The sequence below is a fragment of the Apium graveolens genome, chromosome 5, assembly GCF_009905375.1.
Source record: "Apium graveolens cultivar Ventura chromosome 5, ASM990537v1, whole genome shotgun sequence".
In the NCBI taxonomy this organism is placed as follows: Eukaryota; Viridiplantae; Streptophyta; class Magnoliopsida; order Apiales; family Apiaceae; genus Apium; species Apium graveolens.
This window is the reverse complement of record NC_133651.1, coordinates 195,280,378-195,302,435: the sequence shown is the minus strand read 5'-3', so window position 1 is coordinate 195,302,435 and position 22,058 is coordinate 195,280,378. Positions and strand designations below refer to the sequence as shown.

The 22,058-nt window shown below is 36.0% G+C and overlaps 1 non-coding gene across 1 annotated transcript; it reads right to left on the bottom strand.

Annotated features, from left to right (window-relative positions):
- Positions 1-1,669: 1,669 nt before the first annotated feature.
- On the bottom strand, positions 1,670-1,776 carry LOC141662416 (small nucleolar RNA R71). The gene has a single exon (XR_012550534.1). It is a non-coding gene; the product is annotated as a small nucleolar RNA R71 (small nucleolar RNA).
- Positions 1,777-22,058: the final 20,282 nt, after the last annotated feature.

Genomic DNA, 22,058 nt, shown 5'->3' with positions numbered 1-22,058 from the left:
ATGACTTCAGGTCTAAGGACCATTACATCATTATCACTGTGATAATTACTTATGACACAACAGACATGTAAAATCTCACATCGAGTCTGTCCAGCACCATGTACATTTACATCTGCCTGTGTTTTTGACTTTAGTATCACTATACCTATGATCAATGAGATGTGATCATCGGTGAACAAACACACTAGTCTTAATGCATTATTATTGTCCCTTAATAATAATACTCGACTAGGGACCTTTAGGAATATTGATATTATTCTCATAATCTTATTTCTAAGTCACGTACTTAGAGATATATAATTTATATCATATTTCAAGGACATTTATTAATCTATCATTTCTATCGCAATAAATTAAGACTTAATAAATTATAAAAAGAATAATCGATGGAACATAGATATTAATAATCCAAATGTTGTAAACTAAACCATTATAGTGTTGACTCAATGGCACAAACACTAACAATTCGAATACTCGAGTACTGCTCTCCACATTGTGATAACCTATTCCGTGTTTATATATTACACATCTACAATTAGTCCTCTTTCAATTATAAGATATGTTATAGTATAATTCCAACTCTTTCCATACATATCTAAATCAACTACGATCCTATAAATCAACACCTTCTGATTTATCTCGCAGTCCTGACTTATCATCCAAGTCATTCTTAACGGATAGCCTGATTAACGGATATATGTTGTAGCTTCAACGGATAATAATTTGTATATATCAACGGATGACTAAAAATTGCCAACAGATGATAATGAAGTTCCAACGGATAATCATTTCACAGCAGTTGATTATATCCTGATTGTTGGACAGATCTTGATTCTCGACTTAGCCAATTCTCAACAAGTTATATGTTCTACATGAAAGACTAAATGGAAAAATCCTCCTTGCATCATCAAGAGTCGCAAGTAACTTCCTTAGCACTCCTAGGTCGTAAGTAAGGTTTATGAGAATAATAATCTAAGTGCTAATATCCATCTTGTGCGCAAGTAAGTTTATTGTGAAGCTCAAGGAGGCAAGTTACATCAAAATCCAAGTTGTATCAATTCAAGTACTTGGTCCTACTTAAGCCATGTAGTCCTTCTTTTCTCTCCTTCCTATCATCCTATATAACAAATAAATGCGTATTGTATTTATAACGACTCGTATATTTTGTATTATTTTAAAAGTGCAATTGTTAAATAATTAATTAAATAAAATATGTTTATTAGTTTTGACAGCTATGTGTTGGTTCTTATTAATTATTTGTGATTTATTGGTTTATATGATTGAATTGGGTAGTTGATTATTACGTTACATTGTTTTATTTCACTTTTAAAAGTAATTTTATTTCCGTTTTATTTACATAAATATTTGGATTGTCTCTAAAATTGTTTTTATGATTTTATAGCACGACTCAGATGGCGCAGAACTCGGTTCAGTTTGGGGTTCTCCGACTGAAGATCCCAACATGCATATTAGAGATTTCATCGAGATCTACAACACTTTCAAATTCAACTATGTCTATGAAGATGCTATTAAGTTGAGGCTTTTCCCATTCTCTCTGAGGGATAAGGCTAAATGCTGGTTGCATTCTCTACCACCAGGCTCTATCACCAAATGGAAAGATCTTGCTCAGAAGTTTCTCACCAAATTCTTCCCTATGGCGAAGACAACTGCAATCAGGAATGCTCTTACTCATTTTATGCCGCAATTAAGAGAATCTTTGTGTGTAGCTTGAGATCGTTACAAGGAGATGCTTAGAAAGTGTTCTCATCATGGGATGCCTGACTGGATGATCATTAACTGCTTTTATAATGGTTTGGGTGCGACTTCTAGACCCATGCTTGATGCAGCATCAGGTGGAGCCTTTTGGGCTAAGAGCTATGATGAAGCTTATAATTTGATTGAAATGATGGCTGCTAATGAATACCAGAACCCTTCTCAGAGACTAAATCAAGGCAAAGTAGGAGGAATTTTGGAGGTAGATGCAGCTACTGCTATAGCTGCTCAGCTTAAGGCTTTGACTATGAAGGTGGATTTTTTGGCTTATTATGGGGTTAATCAGATCAGTAGTGTCTGTGAGCTTTGTGCTAGTGCCCATGAGACAGAGCAGTGTGTTATTTCTAGTCAATCAGCTCAGTTCGTGAGCAACTTTGAGAGGTCGCAGCAACCAGTTCCAGCCACCTATCATCCCAACAACAGCAATCATCCTAACTTCAGCTGAAGCCACACTTAGAATGCGGTTCAACAGCCTTATCAACAGTATGCATCAAAGCAATACAACCCACCTGTTTTCCAGCAACTGCAATATGCACCAAGAAAACAACTCCAACTTCAGCAGCTACCACAATCTAATGAAATATCCGAGTTTGAGGAGTTGAGGCTCATGTGCAAGAACCAAGCTGTGTCTATCAAGACCTTGGAGAATCAAATTGGGAAGATTTCCAATGCATTACTGAATCGACAACCTGGTACACTCCCTAGTGACACAAAAGTGCCAGGCAAGAAGGAAGCAAAAGAGCAAGTTAAGGCAATTACATTGAGGTCTGAAAAGGTTGCAAGCCAAGAAAAAGCTCAAGTTCCAGAATTTGAAGATGTGGCTGAAGAAGAAGTGCAGAAGGAAGCAGAAGTGGAACCAAGGAAGAAAACTGTGGAATACACTCCTCCTGAGGGTAATACAGGGGAGAAATAGGTCTATCCTCCACCTCCTTTTCCTAAAAGGCTGTAGAAGCAAAAGTTGGATAAGAAGTTTGCTAAGTTTCTGGAGGTGTTCAAGAAACTTCATATCAACATACCTTTCACTGAAGCTATTAAACAGATGTCTAGCTATGCAAAGCTAATGAAAGGTATGATTTTTTACGTGATGCATCTACTTTGCCTATTATTATTACATCTGACCTTTCAGGTAGTGATGAGGAAAAGCTCTTGAGGATTCTGAGAGAGTTCAAATCGGCAATTGGATGGACTATAACAGATATCAAGGGAATCAGCCCTTCTTATTGCATGCATAAAATTTTGCTAGAGGAAGGTAGCAAGCCAACTGTTGAGAAACAGAGAAGGCTGAATCTGATAATAAAAGAGGTTGTGAAGAAGGAAATTCTTAAGTGGCTAGATGCAGGGATCATTTATCCTATTTCTGAAAGTTCTTGGGTGTGCCGAGTTCAGTCTGTGCCGAAGAAAGGAGGCATCACATTTGTTGCTAATGAAAAGAATGAGCTCATTCCCACTCGAACAGTCACGGGGTGGAGAGTTTGCAGGGATTACAGGAAGCTGAACAAAGCCACAATGAAGGATCACTTCCCTCTTCCTTTTTTTGATCGGATGCTTGACAGGTTGGTCGGACATGAGTACTATTGTCTTCTAGATGGCTATTCGGGTTATAATCAGATTTGCAGCGCTCCAAAAGATCATGAAAAGACTACCTTCACTTGTCCATTTGGTACTTTTGCCTTCAGAAGAGTTTCTTTTGGGTTGTGTGTAGCACCTGCCACATTTCAGAGATGTATGATGGCCATTTTCTCTAACATGATTGGTCAGAATGCGGAGGTGTTCATGGAAGATTTCTCTGTGTTCGCTGATTCTTTTGACGAGTGCTTGCAAAATCTTGGCGCTGTTCTTAAAAGGTGTGTTGAGACCAATCTAGTTCTCAACTCGGAGAAATGTCACTTTATGGTGCAACAGGGCATCATTCTTGGGCACAAGGTCTCTAGTAAAGGTCTTGAGGTGGATAAATCCAAGGTGGGGGTTATTAAAAACCTTTCTCCACCAATTTCCGTGTTAGGTAATGAATCACACACAGAGGGGGGCGGGTGAATGTGTTTTTCTGATTTTAGGCTTTTCTTGAAAGTTAATGGTTGAACAAAGTAAATTAAATCTTGTATAGAAAAGTGTTCATGCAGAATCTAAACTTACAGAAAATAAAGAACACAAATCTTCAAAACTCACTTAATTTTTATATTAAAAATTAAGATTCTTTTGCTACAAAATTTCTAAGCTCTTTGATGTTAAAGAGCTCAGCTTCTTCTTGAGAGTGATACAAGAGATTCTATCTAAATTTGTACTTCTAACTAGAGGACCAGTGTTAACTTTATAACTCAGTTAACTGCTAGTTTACACAGTGGATAATAAATATGCTATTAGCTTTTCTAAACTGTCACTTTTCATTTCTATTTATAGAATAGCAAATCTTCCATTTCTGGCTTAGCATATCTTTAACATCCCGTGTTCACTTTAATCTTCCTCTGTCAGTTAATCTTTACCATTGATCTAGCACACTCTTCAACCTGCTTTTTGTAGACTTGTCAATCCAATTGTTGGATTGTTTATTGATTGTTTATCTTGGATATTGAACTGATCTACAATTCTGTACTTTGAGACTGTACCTCGAGATCTCCAGTTTGAATTAATAGAACACTTGACATCTTGATAAGTACATAGGCTTATCGAGATCTCTAGCACTCCATATTGAGTTTGGCTTGTAGAGGTCTTCAGCTTGTCGAGATCTCTAGTCTTCAAATCTTCACTTTGACTTATCGATAACTCAGAGTTTTCTACTGAATGTAGACTTGTCGATAACTCTAAGTTTTCTAGTGAAGGAATGACTTGTCGATATCTCCAATCTTCATTTCTTCAATTTTACTAGTCGATATCTTCCTGAGTTCTCTAGTTTCTTTCTTGACTTCTCCATTCTGAATTCATTCATTTCCTCTATCCCGGTGGATATTGCTCATCCGTCGAGTAGTGATTGTAACCCGAGGGATGTGCCTAACAGCAGTCATCCATCGACTAGCCAAACTACTATTTCGATGGATGTTCCTCATCCGTCGATACTCTCTGAAACTTGAATGACTTCTCGATAAGCCATTCTGGAGTTCTTGAATGACTTCTCTATAACATTAAATCTATGATTTGTAGAGATCTTGACTTAGGGTATTTTTCTCCAAATAGATTTATTTAACTCCAAGCTTCTTTAAAATTCTTCTGAGGCATGATCTTCTTGATCTTCTTCCAGATAGAATCCTTAGGCTTGATACTATTTTAGGAAAAAGACTCCAGTCTGCTCCTTTGCATTTTTACAGAATTTAAGTGTTACAAGTACAAAATACAAATTTAGATAACAATAAAACTTACTCAGGGTTGACCCCAAGCTTAACCGATTACTGAAAATAATTGTTCATTAATCTTCTACTCTAATCAGATGTCCATTTCACTTGCTTCATACTTTGATTAGAGATGATAATGGCATTGTTAACTCCAGTAATCTTTGACATCATCAATTATATATTACAATCTCCCCCAACTTGTTCATTATGAAATTATGCACAAGTTCTGATTGATGATGTCAAAAATTTAACTAAATGCAGAAACCAATCTTCCCATCTGGTCTTCTTTTGTTGAGTTGCATTTAGATTTATTCTTCTCTCCCCCTATGAAGAATAGAATATTTTATTATCTGGCAACATCCATCAGCTATTTTGGAAAGCATTTAGATATATTCTCCCCCTTTTTGACATTATCTCCAGGTAAAAAGATCCAGCTAGATGCACATTGTTCAAGATACTGTCATTGTCCATTTAGAACAATGTCTGCAGCTTCAAGCTTCAGTAAGATTTATGGAGATGAGTTTATCAAATAGAATAGAGGCTTCACTAAGATCTGCAAAAAAAGTCTGTCGGAAAAAAAATCCTAAGCTCTCTGTTGTTTTGAATAAGTAGTCTCACTACTTCTCACTGTAACGACTCGTACACTTTTATATTTGATTAAAGTGTAATTATGGAATTATTAAATAAATAATATATATGTATAGCTTCTGTCAGTTATGTGTTGTTTTACTTTTATCTATGTGTGTGAATTATGGTGTCCAGGGTGGTTCGTGTAATTAATTATGGACTTGTATTGAACTGTTTCCACTTTTAAAAGTGAATTTAATACAAGTTTATTTGTGTAAATATGTGGATTGTCTCTAAAATTGTTTTCATGACTTCATAATCTCAATATTTATTTTTGGGATTTTATAAAATTCAGGAATCAATATTTCATCAATTATTTAACCCTGTATGATTTTCTGATTTTATTTATTTGTAAAATCTGTATTTAATTCCCGAATTGTTCAAAAATTATGGAACTCATATTTATTTAAGTTGGGAATATTCTGGGAATTTTAAAATTATTTTGGGGATTTTTGAGATTAATTTCACTCGCGCGTTGATTCGTTTAATTGTTAAAAGCGGGTATAAATTGTGTTTCCGAAATTATTTTAAAATTGTGAAATTCATGTTTTTATAAACTTCGGGATATTTGTAACATTTTACGAATACTTTCGTGATTTTATGAAATTATTTTAAGTGCAGCTCGGTTCGTTAATTGCTAAATACGGGTACAGTTCTCATTTCAAAAATGGTTTAAAAATAATAAGAATATTTATTTTATTAGTTTTAATTATTCCGGGGATATTAAGAGTATTGTGGAATTATTTTGATATGGTTTCTGCCCGTGAATGTATCGCTTAAAAATTTAATTCGGGGCAGAAATTAGGCTTGGAATCGTGATCAAGACACGTGTTAACTCCATGTGCTTTCAACTGATACATGTACTCTATTATGATATACGTGTCTACACCTGGTTACTTCAGATTCTTAGCAAAAGAATTTATACAAAACAAAAGTTTTGTTTTGTTTTTTTTATATACTCCCTCGGCAACAGCCCCCCTGTATCTTTCCTCCAATTTCTCCCTTTTACGCTCATCGCTTCCCTTCTGTCTCGTGGCTCCCTGTGTTACTGCGTTTTTGGGTCGCTGCCTGTGATTCCGGTGATTAGTCGCCGCCGGCGTCGGTTTTCTGGCCACTTTCATGTCGCCGTCCTATCTTTATTCCAGTTGCCTGGTTCTGTAATCTGCTGTTTGGTTCCGTTCTGGCTGTTGGTATATCTATATACACACGCAAACGCGTGTGTATTTCACTCGAGGGTGCGTTGCTATTGCGTGTTCTGTGAATTAATCCCGTGATGTATGAGAAATTCGAGTTGCTGCCTTGTGTATTTCGAGTTATTAATTATCTGATTATTCGGATTTTATTTATTATTGAAAGTTACTAATTAATTATCGGTGAAATTTATTTGGACACCCGAGTGATTTCGAGTGCACCAATAAATTTTTCCGCCGTCGGCGATGAGTCTCGGCGAGCCGACAGTGGACTGTGATGATTTATTCTGAGTCCTAATATTTAAAAATAAATGTATAAATTTATTTGTAAGTGCGATGGGAAATAGTAGTTGAATATTATTATTCGAAATTATTGGAGTGTGGGTTGTAATTGTTGGATTGTGCTTGAATTAAATTGCGATTGTTGTGATTGGGATTTGACATCGAGTTGTTTCGACGGGTAGGCCGATAAACAGAGGAGGTGCTGCCCGAATTTGGAAAAATAAAATTCAAAAATACGGGGACATATCCTATGATTATCGGAGTTACTAGTCGAATATATATACGTATATGATTATAAATAAGTATTTTGCAAGACATTTGGTGTGTTGTGATAGAATATTTTGCAAAGTATATGACAACCCTATTTTTGAACGTTGGTCATATGCATTTTCTGAAATTGATCGTCGACCCAAGTTTTGGGCATAGAACCGAAACTTGAATGTGTGAGTGCATGTATTATTATAATATGTATAATGTATAATTACGAGTCGGGATTTGATATCGAATGGGTAGGTTGTTAGCGAGGATATGTGAAGCATACCTAGATGTCTAACGTAGGGTATTTCGGCTCTGTAGGTTCTAGTTGAAGGACTCCAGAAGTGAAGTCGAACTCAAGATAACCTTGTGATCAGTCGATAAGCGTGTCGAGGTTCCAAGCGAAGGACCTGAGCGTTAAAGTCAGATCCAGGATAGTCTGATAGTAAGGCGATAAAGCCGAGTGTCCAAGTTAGTTCAAGGTCAATTCTTTTATGGTTCAGTACGTATGAATAGTTAACTATTTTATTCTCGTAATAGAACATAAATGTTTTAAGTTACGTATCCCCTGTAGTTATAAATCACTGTTTTTCAAATTATTTTGGGGAAAAGTAACTTCGAAAGGTACCTATCTTGAATGAAATAAATTAAGAACTGGATTTCATATGCGTGCTTGTTAAATAAATGGTTTTGAAAATGAGATAGGTACAAGTGTTTTGAAAACTGGATAAAACGGTCAGATATGGGATACATTGGGGCCAGAGTAGGCCTATTGAGGTGGCGTAAGAGGCTAATTCGGTTGCGCGCAATATAAAACCGATTAGTCCAGCTGGTCAGAGACCTAGCTAGTCTCTGAGTTCTGGAACAGGTATATAGGATGGCAGTGGGAGCTGTCCAGTGTTGATAGCCTGATCAGCTGTCTTCACATATCCGTAAGTATCTGATTTGGCTTTGTGATTCTCGTAACGGAACAAGTAAGTTATATAATAGATTTGGAAATGAAAATGGCATGCTAGAATTAAACTCTGGTATTTATGCACAGCACACGACAGTTGATTTTGTTTTACAGAGCATGCTAGGTTTTGATATCCAGTTTATACCTATTTTACATATTTTTGGAAAGTTATGAATTATGTTCCTATGACTGCCTTACTTTAAATCGTTTTTACTTGTTATTCATATAGTGGTACTGCTGAGCAATTGATTGCTCACCCTTGTAGAACATTTTACTTATGTATTACAGATGCCTAGGAGATTCTTGCGTGATAGTCAGGGCAGAGTTACAGCCCCTGTTGTGTCAGGCTCCCCTGAGGTAGTTGTGCTGGACCAAAGATTGTCTATTGAGTTGCTGTGTTAGGTTAGCTGCATCATGATGATTGTTGTAAGTTAGTTTGTGTTAGTTGTAATCTAAACCATACTTAAACCTGGAAAAAGTCTTGGTAAAGGGGTCGTGGTTATGGATAATTAGTGATTTGGATTATATTGTGTTTATTATTATTGTTGTTGGTGACGTCAACTCCTGACCCCGGGGTTGAGGCCGTCACAATTGGTATCAGAGCTACAGGTTTGAGTCCCTGATTTAGGTTAAGAATGGAGTCAAAAGAGTGCAAGAAGGTTTATGTGTAGATGTGAGTCAGCAACTCAATCAGAGGAGCGAGTCTATGAGTTTAGTCAAAGGTTTCAGAAGCGTAACCCTGACATTTGTTGAGGATTGACTGGAACTGTCCTCACCTAGAGTACGTTCCCTTCGTATATGTATTACTAGTAATGTTCGATAGAAATTTCTAGTTTCCCTCTCGGGAATTCGAGTCTGATTGAGAGAAATCAGCTTCTGAGCAGACCTTTGATGTGTCAGCTGAAGAGACGCCAACGTTATTTCTAAATATTGCATTTTCTATGTCAAGGAATGTTACTAGACCGAGTGCGTGATCTCGGTGAGTTCAGATAGTATGATAATAACCGGTGGCTATTATGACAACCAAGTTTCATGAATTATGTGGATCAGAACTGTGGTTTGTATCTTTGAACCCTTATACTCCTTCCTTGAAACATATTTTGTTTCCAGAGTTATTGTTTCTTATCCTATAAGTTGCTTACTTTTCCTGTGAGAAAGTTGAGGACTTGGAATAAGCCACTTAGGGTTCTGTTGGTTCAATTATAAATCAGATTTTCTCCCTTCATATTTTTGAATCTCTATTTAAACATTGTTTCTTTTCTCGGAGATTCTATTGGTTGATTGGGCAAATAATGCATATGAGTTGACCATTTGTCTGTGTGGAAAAAAGGTCTGGTGGGACGCCACCGAAGTATATGTTTTGAGCTATGCGGTACTAAGAATGGCCACCTTATGTACTTGTATGGTTGCTTTCAGTCATACCTATATCTTCTTCACAATGTCTTCTTATTTAATTCCCCTGAGTTTGAAATTTCCTTTGATATTCTATGATAATGAATTTCTGCGATTGGATGGTCCTCGTTATTGAAATCAAGTCAGAGTAACTTCCAGGAAGAAGGAAAGCCTTATATCAGGGCGTTATTTATGAATAATGATAACCGCGAGCATTCAAGATCTAAGGATGGAGTTATAGCCTCGGGATAAGTAAGTCAATGGTGGATGAACCGCTCGTGGGTGAAAAGAAATCCTCTCTAGAGGAGTGATTGATTGAAATTTGGACTTTGGTGCCTAGAAGAGCCCACCATTCCTTAAATTGACCTAATTAAATAGTTTATTCAAGGTGGGTGGTTGATATGGCTAGATAAGTCTCGTAGTGTATCATATTAGTGTTAGTGTGATAATAGAGCAATGACCGGAAGTTGGTCAGTTGCTGTTATATTGAGGAGTCATGCTATTAGTTCCTTTGTATTTTAGTTTTCCTGAACTGTTATTGATTTTGCTATTGTCATTATTGCTATGATTGCTAGTGCTATTAATCTAGATTTCTTTTGTACATGGACCCCGATATTAAGGATATGGGTAATTTATTGGGCAGCATTTTCCTGATACAGGTGCACTGTTTAAAAAAATGGTGATATTTTGTTAAACATTTTATTATACTTTGAATAAACTCATTTATATATATATATATCCCAGGAAGATGCCACTTAAGAAAGTTACCCAGTCTAAAGAAAATAGTAGTAATTTTGCGAAGGGTCCAACTATAAATGAAATTCTAGATTTGTTGCGCCAGCCGTAGCAACAACAGTTGCAGTTAATCTAACAGGTTCAGTGGCGGTAACTACTGTTGCAGCAACAACAGCAAGGAGTAAACCCAAGTGTTTATTTCAAATCTTTTCAGAATGTTAACCCCTTTGAGTTTAAAAGTGAACCTAATCCAGTAACTGCTGGAGCATGGTTAAAAGAGATGGAGAAAGCTTTCAGGTTTGTCCAAGTAGGTGATAATTTTAAGACTGATTATGTAAGCTACTTCCTAAGGAATGAAGGGAATTATTGGTAGGAGTCAACCAGAGTGTGAGAAGGAGAAGGCCCTGTTCCATGGGCTAAGTTTGCTGAGTTGTTTCTGGAAGAGTATTTCCCAGATGCTGTGCGGAGTTAATTGGAAATCGAGTTTCTAGAACTGAACCAAGGTGAAAGAAGTGTGTAGGAGCATGAGGCCAAATTTACAAAAGTGGGCCGATCCCTGAGTATATAAGTATAGCAATTCAAAAAATAAGGAGGTTCCAACAAGAGTCGACACCTGAAATTCGCAGAGGAGTGGTGGCATTGCAACGCAAGACATACTCCTCTATGGTTCAGGCCACCCCAGTAATGGAAAGTGACAAGAAGTTGACTGTTAAAGATAAAAGTGCTAAGAATAGAAAGTCGGAAGGTGTTAAGGATAGAGCAAACCAAGGAGAATCCATTTAAGAATTTGAGAATTGGTTTGGCCGGAGCAGGAGTAAGAGATTTTGGTGATAGAGTTTATTACAGGCTAGGTCTATTGTTACTTCAGTTGCTTCCACTCCAGCCCAGTCAGTCAAGTGAGCAGTGGATTGTAAGTCCTGTGAAAGGAGACACAGTGGTACGTGCAAGAAGAATGTGCGATGTTTCAAGTGTGGACATAAGGGTCATTATGCATCGGAATGTAATCCAGAAAATCCAGGAGTTATGTATCGTAATTATGGGAAGAGTGGGCATATTGCAAGAAATTGTAGAATGGTTATTCAAGATATTATATCCGAAAGGCCAATATCCAGCACAGTTAGAGATAGAATTTTCAAAAAAACCAAGAAATCAAGCATTTAGAAGTCGGATGTAGTTGCAGTTGATCTGACACCCTTTGAGTAAAAAGAGTTTGATGCGATTTTAGGATCGAGTTGGTTGTCCTACAGTAAGGTAAGGAGTGGTTTTTTTTAGAAAAAGTGAAATGTAAAGTGTATAGAAGCCAATAGTAAGGTAAGTTTCTGAATGCAGAAGCAACATAAGAAGTTCTTCCAATCATGCTGGGAAAGGAGTAATAAGCTAAGAATATAAGGTAGATCCACCATGTGTAAGGATACGGAGAAGAGAAAGTTGGAGTAATAAATAAATGCCCTGGAGTCTCTAGAAGTCAGTGGAACAAAATAAATAGTGTGATGATTGTGAAAGTGATTGGAAGGGAAGTGAGTATACTAGATAGAAACCTCTGAGATGCACCAGTGATGTTGCTGGAAAGAGGAATGAAATTATGAGATTGTGTACTGATTATCGGGAGTTTAACAAAATGATAAATAAGAATATGTAACCTTTATAAAGGATTGTTTACTTATGTGACCTAACTCAAGGAGTGTGTGATTTCTACGGGATTGACTTAAGATACAGCATGAAGGCATGTCAAGGATTGCGATTAGGATGAGTTATGAGCGTTGCAAGGTTGATGATATCATGTGGAGCGACAAGTGTATGAGTCGCCTATAAGGATTTAAAGAACATGGTGTATAAGGAATACTTAGAGAAGCACATTATATTTATTGATAACATTCTCGCCTATCTAAGGGTAAAGGAAGGTCAAGTTGAAAGCCTAAAGAAATTTCTGCGAAAGGTTGAGAAGTATCAATTATACACTAAGCTTCGAAAGTATGAGAACTTGATCAAAATTGATTACGAGCCATGGTTGTTTAAGTGTCTACCCACCAAGAAGGATCCATTCAGGAATAGATATCTTGAGTAGAAAAAAAATTGAATATTATTAAGGTCATTGAAGAGTTGGCGGAAGAATGGAAGAAGTGAGGAATTGAAGATTCAAGTACCTGGAGGTAATGGGGAGTAATTGTAGGAGATCACTTTTTAGTCAGAATGAATGAAAGGACTCAAGAAGTGTTAAGAAGAAGTTATGAATCAAGAATTGGATAGTTTAAATGGAAAGAAAAGTTGCACCCAAAAAGGACAGTAGAGGTATGTTTGGATTTTTCTGCTAGAGCATGAATTTCAATGTGACTAAGCTGAAGAGTAAAATATAAAGAGAAGATCACACTTCTAGGGTCTTATTTACCTGGAAGCATTCAGGTGTACCAAAATACGACGAAGAACTTTTAGGCAATTGTTGATAAGTCAATGAAGTCTGCATGTTTCCCCCTAATTAATGAAAGGTACCCTTTGATAAGCTAACATAGTTGTATTTGAATAAAATTGTGACAAAGTATGAAGTCCATGTTCTTGTTGTGACTGATTGAAACTCGAGGATTTACTTGAGGTTTTGGATGAAGTTCCAGGAATGTTTGGGGATTGAGTGAAATATTAGTACCACTTGCCATCCCCAGACAAATGATAAAAGTGACAAGACGATTCAAATAATATAAGCTATATTAAGAGTATATATTTTGGAATTTAAAAGGAAACTGAGGTAATCATCTATCATGGACCGAGTTTTCTATGACAATATTTACCCTGTTAGTAAGAGAATGCTACTTTGTGAAGCCTTGTATGGACATAAGCATGGGTCCTCACTCCATTGAGGTAAAGTGGGAGTAGAGATGTTGTTAAGACCTGAGCTAATTTAGTACATCAAGAGTACAGTGATGTTGATTCAGAAAAGAGTTGAAACAACTCGGGATAGGCAAAGAAAGAAAACGGAATTGCATCGAAAGAATATGGACATAGAATTAGGATCGTTGGTGCGGGAGAACGTTTCATCTTGAAAGAGATTGGTTAAGTTTGAATAGAAGGGATAAGTAGAGTCCTAAATATATTGAACCGTTAGAGGTATAAATAAATATAGTCAAAGTTGTCTATGAGTTGATGTTGTCACCGCAGTTGCAATATATATATATATATATATATATATATAAGGTGTTCCACGTGTCAATGTTAAGGCAATATATACCTGATTGAACCAAGTCATTGATTTGGAGCCAATGGGCTCTTATCCAAATTTGTTCTGCGTGGAATGATCGATCCTAATCATGGATCATTAAGAGCGAGCCCATAGGAAGGAGTTTATATCCCTAATAAGTATGCCTTGAATAAATCCTCGAGTCGAAGAGTCTACCTGGAAGTTAGAGTCGGAATTGCTTGACAAATATCCTCACTTATTTAGTTAAGTCAGATTACGAGGACATAATCTTTTTAAAGGGGGAAGGATGTAACGACTCGTATACTTTCATATTTGATTAAAGTGTAATTATGGAATTATTAAATAAATAATATATGTGTATAGCTTCTGTCAGTTATGTGTTATTTTACTTTTATCTATGTGTGTGAATTATGGTGTCCAGGGTGGTTCGTGTAATTAATTATGGACTTGTATTGAATTGTTTCCACTTTTAAAAGTGAATTTAATACGAGTTTATTTGTTTAAATATGTGGATTGTCTCTAAAATTGTTTTCATGACTTTATAATCTCAATATTTATTTTTGGGATTTTATAAAATTCAGGAATCAATATTTCATCAATTATTTAACCCTGTATGATTTTCTGATTTCATTTATTTGTAAAATCTGTATTTAATTACCGAATTCTTCAAAAATTATGGAACTCATATTTATTTAAGTTGGGAATATTCTGGGAATTTTAAAATTATTTTGGGGATTTTTGAGATTAATTTCACCCGCGCGTTGATTCGTTTAATTGTTAAAAACGGGTATAAATTGTGTTTCCAAAATTATTTTAAAATTACGAAATTCATGTTTTTATAAACTTAGGGATATTTGTAACATTTTACGACTACTTTCGTGATTTTCTGAAATTATTTTAAATGCAGCTCGGTTCGTTAATTGCTAAATGCGGGTACAGTTCTCGTTTCAAAAATGGTTTAAAACTTATGAGAATTTTTATTTTATTAGTTTTAATTATTCCAGGAATATTAAGAGTATTTTGGAATTATTTTGATATGATTTCTGCCCGTGAATGTATCGCTTAAAAATTTAATTAGGGGCAGAAATTAGGCTTGGAATCGTGATCAAGACAGGTGTTAACTCCTTGTGCTTTCAACTGATACGTGTACTCTATTCTGATTTACGTGTCTACACCTGGTTACTTCAGATTCTTAGCAAAAGAATTTATACAAAACAAAAGTTTTGTTTTGTTTTTTTTATATATTCCCTTGGCAACAGCCCCCCATGTATCTTTCCTCCAATTTCTCCCTTGTACGCTCATCTCTTCCCTTTTGTCTCGTGGCTCCCTGTGTTATTGCGTTTTTGGGCTGCCGCCTGTGATTCTGGTAATTAGTCGCCGCCGGCGTCGGTTCTTGGCCACTTTCATGTCGCCGTCATATCTTTATTCCGGTTGCCTGGTTCTGTAATCTGCTATTTGGTTCCATTCTGTCTGTTAGTATATCTATACACACACGCATACGCATGTGTATTTCACTCGAGGGTGTGTTGCTATTGCATGTTCTATGTTTTAATCCCGGGATGTATGAGAAATTCGAGTTGATGCCTTGTGTATTTCGAGTTATTAATTATCTGATTATTCGGATTTTATTTATTATTGAAAGTTACTATTTAATTATCGGTGGAATTTATTTGGACACCCGAGTGATTTCGGGCACCAATAAATTTTGCCTCCGTCGGCGATGAGTCTCGGCGAGCCGACAGTGGACTGTGAGGATTTATTCTGAGTCCTAATATTTAAAAATAAATGTATAAATTTTTTTGTAAGTGCGATGCGAAATAGTAGTTGAATATTATTATTCAAAATTATTGGAGTGTGGGTTGTAATTGTTGGATTGTGCTTGAATTAAATTGCGATTGTTGTGATTGGGATTTTACGTTGAGTTGTTTCGACGGGTAGGCCGATAAACAGAGGAGGTGTTGCCGGAATTTGGAAAAATAAAATTCAAAAATACGGGGACGTATCCTATGATTATCGGAGTTACTAGTTGAATATATATATATATACGTATATGATTATAAATAAGTATTTTGCAAGACTGCTAGTGTGTTGTGATAGAATATTTTGCAAAGTATATAACAACCCTATTTTTGAACGTTGGTCATATGTATTTTCAGAAAATGATCGTCGAACCAAGTTTTGGGCATAGAACCGAAACTTGAATATGTGAGTGCATGTATTATTATAATATGTATAATGTATAATTACGAGTCGGGATTTGATATCAAATAGGTAGGTTGTTAGCGAGGATATGTCAAGCATACCTAGACGTCTAACAAAGGGTATTTCGGCTCTGTAGTTTCTAGTTGAAGGACTCCAGAAGTGAAGTCAAACTCAGGATAACCTAGTGATCAGTCGATAAGCATGTCGAGGTTCCAATCGAAGGACCTGAACATTGAAGTCGGATCCAGGATAGTGTGATAGTAAGGCGATAAAGCTGAGTGTCCAAGTTAGTTCAAGGTCAATCAGAGATAGTCGTAACGCTCTGCAAGGCAAGTACCCCTGACCATTCTTTTATGGTTCAGTACGTATGAATAGCTAAATGTTTTATTCTCGTAATGGAACATAAACGTTTTAAGTTACGTATCCCCTGTAGTTATAAATCACTGTTTTCAAATTGTTTTAGGGAAAAGTAACTTTGAAAGGTACCTATCTCGAATGAAATGAATTGCGAACTGGATTTCGTATATGTTAGGTCACACACACTGTAGAGGGGGTGAATACAGTGTATAGCACAATCAAATCAAACTTTAATAACTCAAGTAACAGAAAAAACTTTATTCAAAACAATAAACTCTGTTATAGTATGGAACTGTTCTCTCTCAGTGATGAACAAATATCACGAGAGCTGCTAGGGTTACAATGAATAATCTTCTCGATTGTGATTACACTTATAGTATAAACCCTATGTCTGTGTTTATATACTACACAGTTACAAGATAACCGCTAATTGATATGGAATATAATTCTGCTTCCTAAAATATATCAATCAGATATCTTTTCTTCCAAGTATTCTATTCTTCATATAATTCCTTCTTCATGCATATCTCTTCTTATGTTTGTCTCAATTTTCTCTTCCTGTGAATCAACTGCCTTCCTTATCTGAACGTTTCCTTTAAGTCCTGATATTATATTCTGATAAATATCTTCTGAACCTTAAGTACCGATGACTTAAGTTCTGACTTCAGTATAAGTGCTGATTTCACTTAAGTACTGATTTGTCCTGTTTAAGTGAGATCTGTAAACTAAACATAAATCACATTAGTCATGACATTATCAAATATATCTAACAATCTCCCCCAACTTGTAAATTAGCATAATATACAAGTTTAACAGATATTTGATGATGTCAAAAACATTAAGTATAAATGCATGAGAATTTGACTAGATAAATATAAAATTTCATTAATATATTGAACAAATACATTTCATGAAATTTAAATTACAAGCTTAAAAGTACAAGATTGTCCTAAGCTATAATTATTTCTTCTTCCTACTCTCAAGAAAAAGAACAGCGAGACGAATGATTCGCTCCTGCTGTCGGAGAGCTTCCCTCCGTTCCTCTTCCAGACACTCAAGATGGCGATGGTAGTCTATGTAGAAGAACAAGAGGTCTGTGAGGACCTCTTGGGGAACTGAGTCCCAGACATCATCAGGAATGGCAGTGACATGCCATCAGGAATGGCAGTGACATGCCATTCCTGCTGCCATTCAGGACACCTCAAATTTATAGTGAAAGTGTCATTGTTCAGAACTAAGTTAAAGTGAACCATGGTTGTGATGGGTGAAAAAGAAATGAGTTTGAGAGTTTGAGAGAAAATGAGAGATGTGTTGGCTGGAATGAGGTGTTGGTTTATATAGCCAATAGAATGCCAAGAGACGCAAGGAAAATTGAATGGTTATAGGTAGAAATAATTCTACCTCGTCTCTCTAGACTGATGAGAATAAAAACAGCCATTGGAAGTTTAAAACAAGATTTAATGCGCACACGAAACAAGTAAAAATTACTGTGTATAGACGTGTACCACTAACCCAAATTATGTTGACTGTTAATATCTCACCCAAACATATTCTGAATTTAAATAAGACTGTTTCAGATTTTAATCAAAATAAGTCAAGTAAAGAATCATAGTTTAATATTAGAACTTAGACTTATATCAGAACTTAAAAGTCATCAGAAGATGATTTCTTAACTCGAAAAGTGAATGCCTATTTCTGTAATTCTTCACACAAATTCTGATTTCATTTCTTCAGAACTTAATCATCAGAACTTCTATCAGAACTTGTCATCAGAATTTATGCAACTGACACTTAAACTGTTCATCTAAAAGAACATTTATCACCACAGTAATTTTCATCATTCATATCGAGTGTATGTGTGTGCAGTAAGCTAAATATCAGATAAAGATTAAAGTATGATTCACTTCAGTACATCTTAGAAATAAGGCATAACTAAGAACTTTGCTCAAAATCTGTCATGATTCTGAAGTCTACTTTAGAATGAGTTCATGCATGTGTCCACCTCAACCGTTTTGTGCTCATTTTATGCATCTTTTGAAATTCCATTTTACAGTGGCTTCTCAGTGTAAGTGAGTCACGACTGCTTATCAGAATTTATGCTATTATCAGAGTATTTCTCCAGTAATCATAGAGTGTGAAAAGTCACAAAGAAAAATATTTTGCTTTTCTATTGCATATTACTTAATACCAGCAATGCACTTGGGTCTTCCCTTCCACAATTTTTACTCTAGATCTCAAAGGAGTACCTGATTTTAATTTCTTTTTCTTTTGATTAGTGAGGTTTATCAGTACTTAGTACATCCATCAGATTTACTAACATCAGAACTTAACAGATAAGAAGCACTATTCCAGTTTGTGACTTAGCAATGAGATACACAAAGTAAACTTCAACTAAGCTCAGTATCAAAATTTGCTTGTGTCAACAGATTTCCACATAAACAATTACTTCAAACATGGGATTTGTTAGTATAATAAAGACTACTAGGTCAGTATCTAGCATATTTATCCTCATTGGATTGAGTAATCACAGAAACATTCATATCACTATCAGAGTTTAGAAATTCACATCAGACAACAATCAGTACTTAAGCAATTTTCAATTAAGCACAAAATACACAAAGATAGTAATATCTGTAAATACTGATCATAAAATCTGATGCATCAGAACAAAAACTAAGCAGATTTAGAGAAAGAACCTGAAACCATGCCAAGTTCATTTACCAATCTTGTAAAAGTATCTTCACACAGTGGTTTTGTGAAGATATCTGCTAGTTGTTGATCTGTGGGAACAAAGTACAATTCCACTGTACCTTTATCCACATGTTCCTTTATGAAGTGGTACCTAATGCTGATGTGCTTTGTCATTGAGTGTTAAACTGGATTACCTGTCATAACAATAGCACTTTTATTATCACAGTAAATAGGGATTTTAAAATATGTTAACCCATAATCCAGTAACCGATTCTTCATCCAAAGAATCAGTGCACAACAGCTTCCTGCAGGAATGTACTCTGCTTCTGCAGTTGATGTGGAAATTGACTTTTGTTTCTTGCTAAACAAAGAAACCAATCTGCCTCCAAGAAATTGGCAGCTTTCACTTGTGCTTTTCCAGTCAATTTTGCAACCTGCAAAATCTGCATCTGAGTAACCTATTAGTTTAAAGTCTGATTCTCTGGGATACCACAATCCCAGATCAGCTGTTCCCTTAAGATACTTGAAAATTCTTTTCACAGCTGTTAAGTGAGGTTCCCTTGGATCTGCTTGAAATCTTGCACAAAGACAAGTAGCATACATGATATCAGGTCTACTAGAAGTTAGATAGAGTAGAGAGCCAATCACACCTCTGTAATCAGTAATATCTACTGATTTACCAGTATCCTTATCCAATTTTGTTGTAGTGGCCATGGGAGTGGATGCACTTGAACAATCTTGCATTCCAAATTTCTTCAGCAAATTTCTGGTGTACTTGGTTTGACAAATAAAAGTTCCTTCTTCATTCTGCTTGACTTGAAGGCCCAGAAAATAGCTAAGTTCCCCTATCATACTCATTGATATCTTGACTGCATCAGTTTGACAAATTTCTTGCAAAGTCTGTCATTTGTAGAACCAAAAATGATATCATCAACATATATCTGCACCAAAAGTAAGTCCTTTCCATGGTTGAGGTAGAACAGTGTTTTGTCAATAGTTCCTCTGTTAAATCCACTTTCCAGAAGAAACTGAGCTAAAGTCTCATACCATGCTCTTGAAGCCTGCTTAAGGCCATAAAGTGCTTTATCAAGCCTGTAGACATGATTTGGAAATTTGGAATCTACAAAGCCTGGAGGTTGTCAACATATACTTCCTCTTCCAATTCTCCATTGAGAAAATCACTTTTCACATCCATTTAAAAGACAGTAAACATTTTATGAGCAGCATAAGCCAAAAATATCCTTATGGCTTTCAATCTAGCAACTGGTGCAAATGTTTCATCATAATCAATTCCCTCCTGTTGAGAATATCCTTTTGCAACCAGCCTTGCTTTATTCCTTGTAATTATGCCATCACTATCAGTTTTTTTTCTGAACACCCACTTTGTACCAACAACAGATCTGTTCTTTGGTCTTGGCACTAGGGTCTAGACTTTGTTTCTTTCAAATTCATTTAACTCTTCCTGTATTGCTTGCACCCAATCAGCATCTTAAAGAGCTTCTTCCACTTTCTTTGGTTCAGTCTGAGAAAGAAAAGAATTATAGAGACATTCACTTGAAGTAGTTGTTCTAGTTCTGAAACCTGTATCAGGATTTCCAGTAATTAAGTCAGGTGTATGTGATTTAGTCCACTTCCTTGCAGATGGAAGGTTTTCTCTAGAACTGGATGCTCCCCCATGATCCATGCTATCTTCATCAACATTTTCTGATGATCCCCTTAAAACTATGCTCTCTGAGTTGGATCCTTCAGAAATTGAGTTTTCAGAATTATCAGAACTTGGCTTATTAGAACTTGATGAATCAGAACTTGAAGAGCCAGTTGTATATTATGATGCTTCTTGAGATGTGGTTGTATCTTCAGTATGCTCCCCCTGCACAGCCGCATCTTCCTTTGGCCTAGTCACCACAGTTTCAATAACATCAGAGTTTAATCCATCAGAGTTTGCAATATCAGGATTTAGACTGTTAGGATTTTCAGTACCAGAATTTAAGTCTTCATTTTCAAATCTCAGCTGATCATGATCATTGAAATCTTCAAGTCCAGTAATCTTCTTATCATCAAAGGAGACATTGATAGATTCCATGACAACCCTTGTTCTTAAATTGTAGACTCTGAAGGCTTTTGTGGATAGTGGATATCCAACAAAAATTCCTTCATCAGCTTTTAAATCAAATTTGGATAGTTGTTCAGGGTGAGTCTTAAGAACGAAACACTTGCATCCAAATACATGAAAATACTTCAGATTTGGCTTCTTTTTCTTCACCATCTCATATGGTGTCTTTCCATGCTTGTTAATGAGTGTTGCATTCTAAGTAAAACAAGCAGTCTGCACAGCTTTAGCCCAAAAATAGGTTGGTAGCTTTGCTTCATCAAGCATAGTTCGTGCAGCTTCAATAAGAGTTCTATTCTTTCTTTCAACAACTCCATTCTGCTGTGGAGTTCCAGGAGCAGAAAATTCCTGCTTTATTCCATGGTCTTTGCAGAACTCTTCCATGATCAAATTCTTGAACTCAGTGCCATTATCACTTCTTATGATCTTCACAGAATCTTTGACCAATTTATCCAGTTGCTTGACATGATCAATCAAGATATATGCAGTTACACTTTTTGTGTGCAAGAAATACACCCATGTGTATCTGGTGAACTCATCCACTATGACCCTAGCATATTCCTTCTTTGCAATAGACATGACATTCACTCGACCAAATAGATCTACATGTAGTAGGTGATAAGGTTCAAGAATTGATGATTCAGTCTTGCTCTTCAATGAAGATTTTCTTTGTTTTGCCTTCTGACATGAATAACAAAGGTCATCAGGAGCAAACACTGATTTTGGAAGTCCTCTCACAAGATCTTTCGTGACTAATTCATTTATATTGTTGAAATTTAAATGAGAGAGTTTCTTGTGCCAATTCCAGCTTTCTTCAATTGATGCTCTACTTAACAGACAGATTGCAGAACCATCAGTACTTGTTGAAAGCTTGGATTCATAAATATTACCATGCCTGTATCCTTTCAGAACAACTTTGCCTGTAGATTTGCTTACAACTTCACAGTGTTCTTCAAAGAAATCCACATGATAACCTCTG